Consider the following 12,591-nt stretch of genomic DNA (forward strand, 5'->3'; position numbering starts at 1 on the left):
GCTATCATCTAAGAAAGAGCATCTAGCTGCCAGAGGAGAGCTGGGTTAGCAAAGTTCTCGTCCCTTGATGACACACCTTTCATCACATACGTTTCACCCATGCCCCGGAAGCCTTCCAGCCAGACAGTCCCTTCTGTCACCTAAGCCCCTCTTGCTCAGCAGTGACCAGTACTCCTGGCCATTGCCCAGTTATCCTAGCCTGTGACTTCAGCAGCTAAGTGAGGGCTGTGAGGCCTTCATGAAACCTCTAGCCAATGCTCCCATTATACAGATGTGGAAACTGAGGGCCGGAAAGGCGCAGTGACTTGCTCGAGATGGCCACAGTGAGGTGCAGCTGAGTCTGAGCTCTCACGGCAGATGACACACACACCTGGAAGGGTCTGACTGAGGAACCCCTGTACTCTGTACAGGGTCGGAGAAGGAAGGTTAGGTGGTTGAGGGAGGCAGAGGGGGTCCAGACTCCAGCCTGACTAGAGGAAGCACTGCAGACAGGGAGGAGAGGGAAGGTGGGAAGAAGGCCCTTGTCAGGAGGGGTTCGGATGGGGACAGGGCAGAAAGCTTACTTCTGAAGCCCAGCATCATCACCCACTGTCTGTCTTACTGAACCCTCAAAAGCCAGGCCTATTTAAGTTAAATGTAAATTAATAAAAATTTGATAAAATTAAAAATTCATTTCCTCCGCTGCACTGGCCACATTTCAAGTCTCAGGAGCCACATGCAGATGGTGCCTGCCGTACTGGGCAGCACGGATGGGGCACATTTCCATCATGGCAGGGGAGCTGCTCCAGACACTACATGTACAATCTCATTTAAATAGCATTTCCTGAAGATCATTAACACGTTTGTTGTAGAAAATTGGAGAAAAACTCCAAAACAGAAGATGCTGTCCACCCACCTTTATTCTTTCTTTAAAAGAAAATTCAAATAATGCACTGCTGCTGCTAAGTCACTTCAGTCGTGTCCGACTCTGTGCGACCCCAGAGACAGCAGCCCACCAGGCTCCCCCATCCCTGGGATTCTCCAGGCAAGAACACTGGAGTGGGTTGCCATTTCCTTCTCCAATGCATGAAAGTGAAAAGTGAAAGGGAAGTCACTCAGTCGTGTCCGACTCTTGGCGACCCCATGGACTGCAGCCCACCAGGCTCCTCCGTCCATGGGATTTTCCAGGCAAGAGTATGCACAGTTGGTGTAAAAAGTGCAAACAGTATGAGGGCAGAGAGAGTAAAAATGTCCCTTGCCGGAGGAAAGCCCTGGGGGCAGCTTGGCACACGTGGCTCCCGAGTCTGGTTTTCCTCCGCCCCAGGCTCAGGAACACCGAGGGGCCGCTTTAACCACAGGGCAGCCATTGAGCCGGCTTTGCCTCCAGCAGACTTCCGGCGCCTCCCTACCACTAACCGGAAGTGCCGCCCTGGACCCAGCGCCCTCTCAGTGGCCCCTGCTTTGGGCCCGGAAGCCCCTCTCTCGTCTTCCCTCACCCAGCTCTGCGCCCTGTGACACCTCATCAAGGCCTGGGGCGGGGGTGCTGCGGCCTTTCCCTCACTTGACCCGTCATCTCTCCCAGCCATCCTGGGGGGAAAGGAACGGAATAGTGGGGCGGCCCAGAGCGCAGGCCCTGGGATCAGACTGTCGCGGGTGATGTCCCAGCTCTACCGCGCACGGGGTTCCCAAGATGCTGACGGCGGGTGTGACCTCTGAGCCTGTTTTCGCATCTGAAGGCTGGAGACAGCGTTCACCGCAAGGGGTTCCTGTGAGAGTTCCGTGAGACGCTAGATGCCTGCTGAAGTACATTCTGCACTTCGAGGTGCTAAGCAGTTGTCATTTTGCAGGTGAGAAAACTGAGACTCAATGAGACCTAGTCACGGGTCAAGTTCCCGCTGGTAGGAGGTGGCGGGAACTGGGGTTCTTTGTTTTTTCGGAGCTTCTTTAGCCATGGACTTTATTGTTTGAATATTGGCAATTATTATTCTATACACAAACGTTAATTCCTTACAAAACTCTGTATTCCATATGGCTAGGTCACTTCCCTCTTCATTTCATGTCACAATTCCATCAAGAACTATTTCCCCAGATCACAATCTGCCTGATTGTGTGTTGCTGTTGTTGTTCAGTTGCTGAGTTGCGATGCCATAGACGAGCCCACCAGGCTCATCTGTCCGTGAGATTTTTCCAGGCAAGCATACTGGAGTGGGTTGCCATTTCCTTCTCCAGGAAGCAGGGTTCTGACCTCGTGTGTCTGGCTCCGGGGCCCACCCTGCTGTCCCCACAGGCCACCCCTCTCTTTGCCCCTTGGAGCACCTTCACATGGGCCCCCAGAGAAGCAGAGAAGCAAGGGTGACAGCCGCAGAGCTGTATGGCGGCCCCACCCCTCAGGCTTTTCCCCGGTCAGAGGCTGCCCCGCCCCGAGGACAGCAGTCCTCCCTGCAGCAGACTCAGCAGCCTGCTGCTTGCATCTGCTCTCTGAGGGCCTCAGTGTCTCCAAACATATAACTGCCCGTTATTCTGCACTTTTGCGACCTCCAACCCCAGGAGGCCTCAGGAACCCAGACTCGCCTGGAGGTGGGAGGCCTGCCTGCCCCTCAGAGCAGACCAGGCCCTGGTGAGGGGCCAACCAACGCTTACGTCGCTCACCCCGGGCTCTCCCGGGGCCCTGAGGCGGGGCGCGGCGCTCGACAGGCCTGCTTGATGAGAGCAAGTTTGGAAGGAGGTTTGGGATGGGTGTGGTGGAGAGGGCGCACCGGGCAGGCTCAGGTGTGGTCACCAGAGAGGGGGCACGCCCGCCAGCTTCCTCGGCTGTGCCAGACGGGCCGGGCAGCTTCTCCCACAGGCTGTGCCCCTGGGCTGCCCTGTGTGACCCCCGCCCTTAGTGAAGAGTGGCGGAGGTGGACACACGCCCCTCAACACGGTCCAGGGCCCTGCCCTGCTGGGTGGTGGGTGAGGAGGGGCCCTGGAGCTGTGAGGCCAGGCGTGGGAGACCTGTCCTCACAGGCCCAGCTGGCCAGAGGCCTCGTCTGCCCCAGCCACCCTCCCCCAGAGGGAGCAGGAGCAGACAATAGCCACGGGTGACTCACCAATGAGCCATCTTCCATCCCCACCCCCAGCCTGGCCCAGGACATCCCAGCCTGTCTGTCAAGGGGGCTGGAGACTAGTCCCTTCCTCTGTCCTCACCCAGCCCTGGGTGCCCCCCTCTGAAGAACATCAGGCTCGAGGAGGGAGGGATTCAAGCGCAGGGGATCCAGGCAGTGAGAGAAAAATTCATTTGTGAAAGCAGACACAGGATCCCAGATCTGGCCTGCTTTGCCCTGCCCTGCCCCTTCTCGCCTCTACAAGGTGACACCAACTCTCCCTGAATCCCAGAGGAGGAGTGGTCATTGTCTCTTCTTCTGGGATAGAGCTTGGACCCCACAATTTATTCCCTTTCGCGAGACCAAATAAGTGGAGAGCTCCAGTCTGTCTACTCGCTGAGTTTCTATTGCCTCCCTATAGAATCCACTAGATACTATTTCAAGAATTTACTATCCACTCCCAGTCTTTCTCTACTCTATAACTCTTTGCTCTCAACCAAAGTCATTCCTCCTAGAAGACTGGATTTAAAACATTTTGACACCTTGGCCTATGTCCTCTGGAATCCTTTCCATTTATCTGCTTTTTTTCTTGTAACATGGTCTCTAGAATGGGACTTGGCTTTCCAGCCAAAATCAGGCCAGCACAGAGAATAGTACAGAATCATCGCCTCCTAAATTTCGGCATGATGTAGATCCCATGAGCTCTATTGTCTTGCTGGTCTGCACTGAACTTGGGGTCAGCAGACACCTCTTTGGCGATTTTGGACTCATGTGGCTGTTTAGCCATGTCCATGTTGAGTGGGTACACAGGTCACCCAGCCTGTGTGACTGTGGTCTCCAATGATTTGGAGGCCCCTCTGCCTTCTTGGGTCAGGGTTCCCTGGCAGAGTATCTCCAGGGATGAAGCCCAAGGTTCAGGCAATGGCTCTCAACAGACCTTCACTGTGGACTCTCTTGAGGGTCTGATGAAAAACTCGGCACCCTCTTCCCTGAAAATGTACCTTCTCAAATGAAAATGGACCCTGCAAATGAGACCAGCACTCCCTGAAGAGCATCTGGATCCCGGGTTAGGAATCCCCAGCTGGAAGATGGTGCCTGAAAAGTAAACTCTGAGATAGCCTTCCTGTTCCACCTGTGGGGTCTGAGGGTTCCCACAAGTTAATAGACTCTCACACCAGTGCTGTGCCTTACAGCTCACAAAGCATGTTCACACATATGGCCTCAGACAGACCCTGGAGTACAGACTGCGTGCTAAGTTGCCTCAGTTATATCCGATTCTTTGCGACACTGTGGACCATAGCCCACCAGGCTCCTCTGTCCATGGGATTCTCCAGGCAAGAATACTGGTGTGGGTTGCCATTTCCTCCTGCAGGGAATATTCCTGACCCAGGGATCAAACCCACGACCCATGTCTCCTGCATGGGCAGGCGGGTTCTTTACCACTAGTGCCACCTGGGAAGCCCAGAGTACCGATTACAATTGAATAAATAGGAGGTCAAGGTCCAGGGACTTGACTGAGGTCTTGTAGACAATCTGGGCAGAGTCAACACGCTCCTACTCACATGGGGCCTCAGAAGAGCCCACACAATCTGTCCGCCAGCAGGAAAGACATAACAGAGAAGCGGCTGCACTTGGCCACAGGGGAGACTGGTCCTGACTGGTTCTGACGGGTCCAGCGGGCTCCCACCGCTGCTCCGGGAAGACACACCCAGCTGCCTCCATGCTGAGCTGTGCTGCTCCCAACCTCCATCCTGGCAAAGCAGCACCAGGCTGTGGCCTGAGGGAGAAGAGAGACAAGGGCAGAAACCAGGCCTGGAGCCTGAACCCCAGGAAGCCAGTGGACCGGGAAAGAGCCTTTGGACCCTACCTTTCCCTGGGGTGCAGACACCTGGGCAGATCAAATGGGCCTGGGAGGGAGTGGGAGTCAGGACCCAGAGAATACCTGAGGGACTAAGGTTTGCATAGAGGCACCAGACAACTATTTGAGGTCAGGTTTAAGGAATTCCGGCTCCCCTAAAACACCTCTGCTTGACCCAGTAAACTCCTCAGCCTGCATCACCCAGCTCAATCCCTCCAAGAAGCTTCCCCGCCTTGCCTGTGACGCAGGGCTTGCTCCAGCCCTGTGTTCACACCCTCCTCAGGCACTATCTGGTCACTAACTGAGCCCTGAAATGGCCTGCCCCAGCAGGCCAGGGCTCTGGACTCAGCATCTCCCCTGGCCCCTGGCAACAGGGGCTCAATCCATGTTATTCAGTAAGCTAGACACCAGAAACAAGGAACCATCTTTGTCTCTACTGGTTGTGTGACTTCAGGTTGGGTTCTAAACCTCCAGGGTCAAAGAAGGCCAGCCCTGCTCACACACGCCCCTTTAATCAGAAGCCAATAATGGCCTTTAGAAACCCTCTCAAGAAGCGTCTGACAGTCTTTCCCAGGCTGGCATGGGGTGAGGGAGAAGGTTCAAGAAAGAAAACTGTCATTTTAATTTCTTTCTCCAAACTAGGATTATTTTCCTTTGCTCCAAACAACCAGCAGAGATGTGTGGGGAGAGAAAGGGTCTGGAACTTGGGAGCATTGCTCTGCAGGCCTCTGGGCGGTTCTCTGTCCTCAGCTGGGTTGCAGCCTGGCCTGGGCTGGTGGTTGCTGAGGCAGAGGCCCAGGTTTGCAGTGGGTGGGTGACTCTTGGCACAACGAATTCATAAATCTGTGTCGGTTTTATACACCTGTCTTCTCTACTGGACTTCCTCCACTGCTCTGGAGGGCAGGAATCACATTTTATCCAAATTGAGTTCCTCAAGGCTGGATACAATGCCAAGTACACAGTAGATGCTCAGTTACATAGTTAAAGGCCGTTTAAAAAAAAAGCATCATAACCTCCCTGCTAGTCTTATCTCTGGGGCACCCTTCCCTCTCTTTATGGAAAGAGCTTCTTAAAGTTTCCCCATGCTGATATGCGGAGCAACCTGTGACTGGCCTCCATTCTCTTAGCTGGAGGGGTGGGCCTTTTTCCCCTGGGCTGCTCCTGAGACTAATACTTTGTTTCTGTTTATTTCTAGCCCCAAATATGCCTCTTAGGTTTTCCTGCCACCTGGCCTGACACCCCAACCACCCCAGCTGCATCTCTGCACAGCCCCACCCAGACACGAAGGTTCACCCCTGGCTTCCTGACCGCACTCACCCCTATGGCAGCCACAGCTATTTTTAGCAGAGCTAAGTGACCTCACTGCCTCCTGTTTTTGACATCCTCCAGAGACCTCAGTCCTCGCCTGCCCCCACCCAGCCTTCACCCGGCCAGCGTCACTTCCTCCAACAACACGATGCTGAGTTTCACTTTCCTTTGCTTTTGCTCATCCTCCAGCTGCCTGGGTTTCCTCCTGGAGGCTGAGTGAACCTCAGGCCAGCTCAGGGAAGATTTTGCTGCTGGTACCCCTCCAGGCTGGCACCTCCAACCTTAAGCATTTAGGGCCCTCAGGCCCATTCATTTCTGTTAAAAGTTGTCAGAAATTCTCCATCCGTTTCTGGGTCAGGATCCCAAAATCTGATTCAAGTTCTCAACCTGACCTAAATCTTTCCTGCTGTCAGGGTGACAGATTAGCAAATAAAAATACAGAATGCCCACTTAAATTTGAATTTCAGACAAATAATACATACTCAGTTTAGTCTGTTTTAGGTAATATTACACTACAGAATTATTCATTGTTTAATTGAAATTCAAACTTAACTGAGAAGAGAATCCTTTATTTTGTCTGGCAACCCTACCTGCTATACTCCTTATTGGTAGAGCAGCAGTTTTTAATGTTGCGGTCTCTTTACACTCTAAAAAATTATTTAGGACACTCAAAGAGCTTTTATGTAGGTGAAATGATGTTTACTGTATTATCAATTAAAACATAAATTTTAAAATATTTATTAATTTATTTTAAAAGACCAGTCTAAAAAAACAATGGTAATAACTCACTACATGTTTATATATACAAAACACTTTTTACCAAAAAAGCTATATTAAAAAAAAAAAAAATTAGTGAGAAGAGTAGCATTGTTCTACGTTTTTGCAAATGTTTTTAATGGTTGGCTTAATGAAAAAGATAGATTTTTTTTAATTAAAAAATTTAATTGAGTAACAAAATACATAAAATTCACCACCTTAACTGTCTTAAGTGTGCAGTTCAATAGTGTTAAGTATGTTCACGTGCAGAACTGGATTCTTGTACCTCTCAGCATTCAGTCTGCTATAATTTACTCACAGCACACACATGGTTGGATGTGATTCCAAGCTGGTTCTCACTTCTGAGCTAAGCAGTGGGGTGGGAGGAGACTGAGGCTGGCTCTTGCCTAGTGCCCTAGCAGGGATGAAAAAAAAAGGGCCTAGAAAGACTCGGGACCTAGGGACCTAGCAAATGGCACACAAGCTGTGAAGCAGACCAAGCTGGCTTAGAGAGAGAGAGAGAGACAGTCCTGCTTCATCTTGAGCCTCTGAGAGACTAAAGAAGGCAAACTCCTCCAGGCAGGGAGGAAACAGTGGATGCCTTTCTCAGGACATGGTCAGTGAACCAACATGCTTGATGCCCCAGCCTGCCCTCACCCATGGCTGGCGAGGCGGGAGCTGTTCTTGTCCGATGCCGGCTGCTCATTTTGGCCCTCACCCTCGTTTCCTGCCACGACTTGTGGCTGTGGGGAAGGACCCCTGGGCCCTCCCGTTTCTACCGAGTGGGCTCAGGGAGACCCTGCCTTGGGGCCGGAACACCATGAGCCTTAGTTATGGGCACTTATTCCTTTTCTGACCAACCTGTGACCGAAGCCTGGGGGGAGAGCCAGCCAGGGGTCTACCCCTCAGCCACGCGAGTGGTCCCGTTACAGCCAAGTCCAGGGGAGCTGGACACATTTTCTGTACCAGACACACACCCTTAGCACGCTCACATCTGTGCTGTTTGCGGTCATCCTGTGGGTGTTATTTTATGGCTTCAGCTTTATTATATACACATTCCTTGAGGGAGGGAGCCATGCCTTGACTGCCTTTGTGTCCTCCCTGGCGCCTACAACAAAGTAGGGTCTCGGTACGTGTTGACGGGTTTATTAGGGGGTGAGTTCTCACTGATGTAACTATCAGATTCCCTTTCTAAGGGGCTGGGGCCGCGGGAGCAGGTGGAGGCCCTTTATTAAACATTTATTGAGCGCCTTCTCCCACTCCTTCGTTTTCTTCGGGGAGGTGTTGCTTACAAAGCACGTTCAGGAGTCATCCAGTGATGTCCTGGGGCAGCAGAGCTGACGTGAGCGCGCTGGGAAAGTGACCGTCTAAGTGATTGCACTGTGCCCTGCCTACAGGAGGAATGTGCTAAGCCAGGGAGCTTGTCTCTGGGGCAGTGTGTGCGGGAGGCTCTCCAGAGGTCTGCTGGGGGAGGGCGCCCTGAACCAGCCACCTGGTGCGTCCTGGCTGAGAGGCTGCCACGCCACGAAGGCCATTCATGGCCACAGTGTTCTCTGCCCAGTTTCCATGCTCTCTGAGTAAGCTTCCCTCTGAATCTCAGCTTCGCCGCGTGTGGAAGCAAGGGGTGAACGTGCTCATCAGCAACCCAAGGGCCTGGTTGGTTTGACAGCAGTTTACGAACCAACAAACTGACGTTCTGGCTGTGTCTGTTCATCTCCTGGAGCTTTGCAAGTCTGCCCCTGAGTCTCCTGGGCCTGTGGCTAGCAAGGTTTCTGAGCAGCCATGTGAGGCCCAGACCCTGAATTGAGAAAGCGTCTCAAAGGGGACCTGGCCACCACGTGAGACTCTGAGGAGGAACCAGCCAGCTCCCCCCAGGTGGCACCCAGCCCACGGCTTCTCCGTTCATAGAGCCCTGCACTTAGAGCCAGCCAGGGGTCCTTCAGCAGAAGTGGGGCTCCATGCCAGGGGCTGACCTGCTTCGGCAGGAAGCCAAAGGACCAGGAAGACACTGCAGACGAGGCTGGAGGCGGATTCGGAATCCAGCCAGAGAACTTTGAAAGGTCACTGCACCCTTCCCTCTGCTGCTGGGTGAGGCATGTGGTCAGCCCTGCTGGGGAGCTGGGTCAGCACCCCTGGGAGCTGGTGTCCTCCAAGGAGGAGAAAGCAGGGACGAGCAGGGAGTAGCTTCCACCCGGAAATGGGATTTTGGCCTCTGGGGCTGGAAAAATCCTGTTGTGCTTTTTCTGTTTATTAGGGAAGCTGAGTCAGTCTCCTATCTCCTAAAAAGCTGCTGTTTGTAGAATTTCATTGGTCAAAGCCGGCACTCCCCTCTCCCAACAGCTTCCTTTTCTCTGGGGAATTCCTGTGGGGGTAGGTGACGCAGGGGAGGAATGGGAGAGTGAGACCCGAAATCAGAACTTTTGCCCATTTATGGACTTGAAGCCCCCTCCCCAACTCTAGGATGACTCATTCCCCCAACTCAACCTAAACATCCCCAGAGGGGAAAGGGTGAAATTGAGTCAGGGGATTAGCTGGAGTGAGGAGGGGAAAGCCTGAGAAGCATGGGGTGCTGTGCTCAGTGGCCTCAGTCGTGTCCGATTCTGTGTGACCCCATGGACTGTAGCCCCCCAGGTGCCTCTGTCCATGGGGTCCTCCAGGCGAGAACACTGGAGTGGGTTGCTGTGCCCTCCTCCGGGGGGTTTCTTCCTGACCCAGGGATCCGATCTGGGTCTCTTATGTTTAACCTGCACTGGCGGGTGGTTCTTTACCTTCTTATGAAACACGATCAGTAAGGAGGATTTTAGAGCCGAAAGCAGGCGGAATAAAAGAGAGAGAGAGAAAGAAGTTTGCAACCCAGAGAGGAAGCTGCTTGCCCAGTGGCGTGGCATTTCTCTAAAGGCAGCAGCTCTGTAGAGAGAGGTTAAAAGCCCTCACTTGGAGTCAGTCCTCCAACTCTGGTGTCATCAGAGCCACTCACCAGGCCTGTTAAAATGAGGGCTGCGTGGAAGCTTGCCCATGATCTGAAGCAGGAAGTTCTGAAACAGCGGAAGAGAACTGGGAATCCGGGAGCTGGCTTGTTCTCTGGGGCCTGGGTTGTACAAGGCAACTCCCCTCCCCTTTGCCAATGTCAGAGGCAGAGGCCTGGCCCCAGAGTGACATTTCCAATGTGCTTATAAAATCTCTAAAATCCTTAGATGTGCGGTCATGAAGTTTCACGGCTGGATGGTTTTGAGAGGTCTTTTAGCACAGCCCTCTTGTACAGGAAGACAAAGGACGACCCCCCGCAGTCTTCTTCCATCCCTGGGAGAAGCCTGTGTCTTCCTCAGGAGGAGAAAGTCAGTTGCATATGGGCAAAACCACCTTTCTGACTCAGCAACACCCATCTCCTCCACTGTCAAGCTTTCACAAACTGATCAGCCACAGAATAACTGCTTTTCTAGTCAATGTGTGTGTGCATGCTAAGTCGCTTTAGTTGTGTCTGTTTCTGTGCGACCCCATGGACTACAGGCCACCAGGCTTCTTTGTCCATGGGGATTCTCCAGGCAAGAATACTGGAGTTGGTTTCCATGCCCTTCTCCAGAGGATCTTCCCAACCCAGGGATGGAACCCGTGTCTTTTACATCTCCTGAACTGGCAGGCAGGTTCTTTACCACCAGCAGCACCTGGGAAGTCCTTCCTAGTCAATGAAATCCAGGAATCTTTAGAACTCAGGGACTTCAGAGATCAACTAAGCTGATTTTCCACCCAAAGCAGAAATTCTTTCCTAACAACTCCTGTCTTTATCTCCAACTCACATGTCTTTCAGAAATTCCAGACTCCTTATACCGTTCATCTCCACTGGAGATCTGAGTGCTCCCTAGCTTCCTGCCCCAGCCCCAATCTCTTATAAATGCCGAGGCTGCTCGGCTAACCCTTTGTCCTGGGTCCTTCCCAGCTCAGACACGCTCTGGCTCTCAGTGAGTCTCCAGATTTGGACTGGCAGAGCTGAGCAGAAGCTCTGGTGGGGTGTGGGCACTATTTCATGCGGAGGACTGCTGTTCCCCACCCATCTGAATTGCCATTTCCCCTCCCCACCAGCCCACCAGAAGGGTCTGAGGCAGCCCAACTGGATGGGGTCCTGGGGGGATCAGACAGCTCCTCCTGACGTGCCCGGTGGGGGGCTCTCCCCACTGCATGAAGTGGAGCTTCCATGCTCCCCAGCGAGGGGGTTTCCACCCAGGGACAGCCTGGATGGACTTGCCCCAGGGAAGGGCTGAGGGTGTGGAGAGAATTCTGGTCTGGTTTCTGAAGGCCCTTTCCTGTCTCCCAGAGTTGCCCCCCGGTGGTTGTCTGGGTTATTCACATTCCGGAAGCGCTGATGTGGCACTAAGTATTCCTAGGGCCCCAGACTTCCCCCCTGGGGCTCAGAGTCATCTCTCTGAGTCTACTTTCTGGAATGTTTTTGGTATGAAGCATCTGGCAGGTGAGGGGAAGGGCCCAGCAACATGGAATCCACACCCCAGAGCTTGGGTCTCCTTAGGGGCTGGTGTAGTAGACACTCGCTTCCCCCAGAGTCTCTTTCCCCAGCGGCCTGCCCACCTCCCTGGTTCCCTCTCTCCTGCCCACCCCTCCCAGCCCCTGGTTTGAAAGAGATTAAGCAAACAAACCCCAAAGAGGACAAAAGATCTCAGTCCTGGAGAATTGCATGGACGGTATAGTCCGTGGGGTCGGAGAGTTGGACACAACTGAGCGACTGTCACAGCCGCGGCCCCTTCTTAGACGTTCCAGTGCCGGTAGGGTGTGCTGCTGGGGCTGTGGTGTCCCTTCTCCCATCCTGGCTCCCCACACCAGCTTCTCCCTGTTCCCACTCACCCTCTGCTTTTCCAGCTCCCTTCTGAGGCTTTCGAGGGAAGGGGAAGGCATTTGGGGCAGAAATAACTACCTCCATTGTGCCTAGACAAGAGTGGGCCTGTCCATTTGTAGTTCCATTCACTGATATTCACTGGTATTCTCCCAACTCTCCAAAGCCTTCCTAGATTAAATAAATCCCACATCGCCCACTCCTGCTGAGATTTGGCATTCCCCCAGACCTGGAGTTCGAGAGATGTGGTTTTATCCCTGGGATGGGAAGATGCCCTGGAGGAGGAAGTGGCAATCCACTCTAGCATTCTTGCCTGGGAAATCCCCTGGAAAACCTGGTGTCGCGAAGAGCTGGACACAGCTGAGCGAACTAACACTTTTCACTTTCACCTGGTGGTTCAGTGGTAAAGAATCCGCGTCCAGCGCAGGGGAGACTGTTTGATCTCTGGGTCAGGAAGATCCCATGGAGTAGGAATGGTAACCCACTGCAGTATTCTTGCTGGGAATCCCATGGACAGAGAAGCCTGGTGGGCCACAGTCCCTGGGGTCACAAGAGTTGGACGTGACTTAGTGATTAAACCACCATCACCAAGTGGTTGATACATAAGCACTTAAATGGTAGCCCCTGTTACCTCCTAAATTGCAATTATTCTTTTCCATCACCCCGTTGCCCCTTCACCATCATCTGAACTGGCAATTTTTCTATTGAACTTTCCTTTTAACACATGCGGGCTTGCTGCTCAGTCTGCATCCTCTTTGAGGTTACGA

At 53.0% G+C, this 12,591-nt stretch overlaps 1 long non-coding RNA gene across 1 annotated transcript; it reads left to right on the forward strand.

The window, feature by feature from the left end:
• Window positions 1-1,715: 1,715 nt before the first annotated feature.
• Window positions 1,716-6,962, forward strand: LOC138415962 (uncharacterized). The gene is made up of 2 exons (XR_011247465.1): window positions 1,716-1,826; window positions 6,116-6,962. It is a non-coding gene; the product is annotated as an uncharacterized lncRNA (long non-coding RNA).
• Window positions 6,963-12,591: the final 5,629 nt, after the last annotated feature.

Source organism: Ovis canadensis, chromosome 12 (assembly GCF_042477335.2).
Source record: "Ovis canadensis isolate MfBH-ARS-UI-01 breed Bighorn chromosome 12, ARS-UI_OviCan_v2, whole genome shotgun sequence".
Classification (NCBI taxonomy): Eukaryota; Metazoa; Chordata; class Mammalia; order Artiodactyla; family Bovidae; genus Ovis; species Ovis canadensis.